At 45.7% G+C, this 4173-nt stretch overlaps 1 long non-coding RNA gene across 1 annotated transcript; it reads left to right on the top strand.

Annotated features, from left to right (window-relative positions):
* Nucleotides 1-2395: 2395 nt before the first annotated feature.
* Nucleotides 2396-3208, top strand: LOC120894912. The gene is made up of 2 exons (XR_005738259.1): nt 2396-2813; nt 2900-3208. It is a non-coding gene; the product is annotated as an uncharacterized LOC120894912 (long non-coding RNA).
* Nucleotides 3209-4173: the final 965 nt, after the last annotated feature.

Below are 4173 nucleotides of genomic sequence, written 5' to 3' on the forward strand. Positions count from 1 at the left end.
CTTTTATTATGTATTTTTGAGAAGTGTCCATCTTACCCGCAGTGTCCGTCTTTACCTGCCTTCCCCTACAAAGTAGGAGAAAATCATTTCGATGTTTTAAATAAGGATCGTTTATCAAAACGATCGTGTCTTAAATAAACTTATTTACGTTTTTTAATTTTGATTTTGAACATTTTGACACATCGCAAAGGCTTTGACACAGCTTTAACGAAAGAAAAAATTTAACGAAACTTGTCTGTCACAAGAACGGTTTCAAAATGCATAACTATTTTCCGTTTGTCTTGACGCACTTGTCTTGTGTCATTTCCGTTTGTGTTTAATAATCGGGCCTACTGTGTCCCTTCGACCAATGAGTTACACACTCACGCGAGCCCTCCCTCCCCACCCGTAACGCACGGTGCGCTCTGCAGTTCTCAATGTGTTTGTGTTCTTTCGAGCCATGCTACCAACACATGTAAAGATAGTTGTTCCTTTCGTTTCTCGTTTTCTTTCATGAATAGACACGATCGCAAATGCGCACTTATTCTAAAAGCAAACACAAACACGGTCATTTTTGGTTACATTAAACACTTTATTGAAACTTAATGTAAACTTTCGTCACACATTTAGAACCTGACAAAACACACATCATGTCGTCGTCCTGCTAAGTACGACCTCCATGCAGCAAACACATATCTGTGAAAAATGGATCCTTACCTGTCGATGCCCGCACTGCATGTGCGTCTGTACACACTGTTCACTTCACACTTTATCAAAACACACCGGCGCACGAGACTTCCCAAGTAGCAGAGCCGAAGTTTTTCAGAGATTTTTCTGTGTGCCAAAGCGAGATGCCCTGTCTTCTCTCTCTAGATTTTGGACAGCAAACCGCTGCGCGTGTAGAGGTGTGTGCGTGTGACGAAAAACGATGGATGAAAAACGCGAGGAGCGGGGTCTGAAGTCTTTCGTTGGTCACACACACACATCCATCTACGGATTGCGGATTGCGCTACACCGAGTCTACCCATCTCTCTCGATCTACCATGATTTTTTCTGCTATCGCACTCATCCGGGAGTTAGGCATCCTCAGTCTGTCCAAAACTTTCGTTGTGGAAGGATGTGCGGGAGTGATGCGCGATTTCTTGTGTCCCCTACTTTCCTTGTTTACGTTTTGCGCAGTGTTGCTTCTTGATATGTCGCAGGGAATATATCTTGAGGAAAACACAACTGCTTTATTCCTTAGTTCAGAATGGAATCATCTTTATTCACTCAATGTGTACTCTGATCGAGTCTTGCAATGTTACTGCGTTATGCGTAAAAGGACTGTTTAAGTGGTTGTTGGGAGGAGGTGTTGCGGTGTTCCACTGAGCGAAAACACATTCTAACGGTCAATCTGGTGACCGTTATTCGCTATCACTTCCTGACAGCGTTTGGCCATATCGCCGATGAGATTACGGCATTCGCTTCTGTCTATGCGTTCCCACATAACCTTGCATCGTGTCCATAGATCATCGGCTGAACGTGCAGGCTGGTTCTTAAGCTGACGCTTAAGCCTTAAGTGGTTAACCAGAGTTGACCACAGATTTTCAATCGGGTTGAGGTCAGGACTCAACGCAGGCCACGGTAGAACTTGCACATCCTGGTTTGCCAAATAACATTTAACTGTTCGCGATGTGTGCTTAGAGTCGTTATCATGCTGAAAGATGTAATGCTCTTCGTCTCCGAATTGTTGTCGGGCGTGTGGCAACATCTTACGACTAAGTATTTTTCTATACCCTTCCGAGTTCAGTGTCCCGTTGATACGGAACAAAGGACCCGTGCCGTGCCAGGAGAAGCAACCCCACACCATTACGTGGCCGCCTCCGTGACTAAGGGTTTTTATCGTATTTTTCGGATGATACGCCTGATTAGGAAAGCGCCAGACGTATTTAATGCCGTCCGAACCATCCAGATTGATTCTGGACTCATCCGAAAAAATTATTTTGCTCCACCAAAAGATGGATGCAGCTAAATGTTCTTCGGCAAACCGAATGCGCGCTTCTACGTGGTGCGGCAGCAGCTTACGAACCTTCCTCGGTCTCCGGGCACAGAACCCAGTGGCGTGTAAACGGCGAGACACCGTTTTCGCCGAAACTTGCAAACCAAGCTTCTGCTTGATACGAGTGCAAGTTTTGAAAGGATCCGCCCTGATCATCTCAACAATCCGCGCGTCAACGTCGGCCGTTGTTTTTCGCGGACGACCTGTCGATTTACCCGTAGCCTCGCTACGAATGGCGTTGTCCACAAACGTCCGCGAACGGCCGAACGCCTTGCAGATTGTCTTGATTGGCACGTTCTCACGATACAGCCCCTGAATGTGTTTTCGCTCCTCTGGTGTGCAGTGCTTTCCGCGACCCATGATGATTTTGTGGAATTTTTAAACAGCAACCTTTCACCTTGACCACTGATGGAAGAATGAAGCACTACACGGTTTGGCTCTCCTTTTGTACTGCTGCAAAACGCTGCCGGCACTCAAAACTCAGATAAGTAGCGCACCAAAAATGAGAGTATAAAAGGCAAAATTCGGCTATTGCAAATTCAGTACGCCTCGAACTGTTGGCGATGACACACCTAGTGTATGCAAAAAAAACACACAATTTTTTTTCCTATTTTAATGTCCACCAGTGTAAGTGTCTTGGTCTCATATGTGCTTCAATGTACTAATTCAACTAATGCTTATCGTCTTCAAAGTTACAGGTGCATGCGCCATTCATCAACGCCTACCTGTTGGCATCATCAACAATCTTCAAAGTGGGTGACGGAAAGAAATTGTTTTCCAGTTTAAAAAAATTAAGGTAAGTGTTGCTCTCATCATAAACGCAAAACTATCCAAAGTAATACGTACTTCATACATTAATTACTGGTTCATTTTTATTGACAGCGTTCAGCACAACTCAGCCACAAAACAACGCACTGGATTACGCTAAGAACCTGTCGAAACGCGCGCAGCCCGCGGGCGCGGTAGGAGAAAGGAAGAACGAGAGGAGAAAACTAAAGCCAGCGCGCAGCTCTGATGGTATCCCGTACGCGGTAAGAAGAAAAAAGATCGAGAGGAGGAAGAACGGTAAATTTGGAAGGGGGAGACCGTTCTGCCGTCTCCACAGTGTGAGTATGCCAAAGCACGTGTTGGAAGGGAGAGAAAAAGTGTGGAATAAACCGCATGCGAATGTGTGCATACAGCAAAAATAAACATGTGTGCCTCATCATTTCTATAAGCAATCCGAAAAGGGGGTGGAGCAAACACATTTGTATGCGTGAGGTGCAGAAGAAATCGGAGCGTTATAGTATGTGTGAACGCGATCGTTCGGGTGGAATGTGTCTATGTGTGCGTGAAACCACATTTACACTTCTTCTGCAAGTGGGTACGTAAGTGGGTCCATATGTGTACGACACGATCCCATACAAAAATTCGGCTTTTGCGGACTGGATTATAACGAAATGCGCATCAACGCACAAACACTGCGCGCGGGACTTAGAACGAAACGCGCACAACCATCTCCGACAAAGCGTCGCGCTGTACTGGTGGTTTTGTACGCGTAGGAGGGGGGACATACGGAGCGATGGTTCGATGCTGTAGTGTATGCGAGACAACACGATGTGACGATCAGATCCAAGTTGAGCTCGCTGAAAGAAGACACACACATTCACAGACGGCTCGTCAAAGCACGGTATTTGTATTGGTGTTAGTGAAGCGCACGTGTAAAACAGAATGCGAACTCTCATCGCAGCGCGTTTCTCCTTGCCTCCTCAAGCTTCCTCATACCCCTCGGCCTGAATCACTCAAAATTTGGGGTCTCATTGTTTGCGTGGTCCCCCTCCCCACCCGTAACGCACGGTGCGCTCTGCAGTTCTCAATGTGTTTGTGTTCTTTCGAGCCATGCTACCAACACATCAAAAGCTTCTTGTTTTTCGCTTTCTTTCATGCACTTATTCTAAAACTAAACACAAACACTGTCATTTTTTATTACATTGAACACTTTATTGAAACATAAAGTACACACTAAAGTACACATTTAGAATCCTTCATACTCACGAATGACGTCATACCGGGTCGAGCCAGGCTGCGGGAAACTTGTCGACAATCTGCGTTGACTCTGTTCAGCAAATTCTTACCTGTCGATACACGCACTGCATGTGCGTCTGTACACACTGTTC

Source organism: Anopheles arabiensis, chromosome 2 (genome assembly GCF_016920715.1).
Source record: "Anopheles arabiensis isolate DONGOLA chromosome 2, AaraD3, whole genome shotgun sequence".
Classification (NCBI taxonomy): domain Eukaryota; kingdom Metazoa; phylum Arthropoda; class Insecta; order Diptera; family Culicidae; genus Anopheles; species Anopheles arabiensis.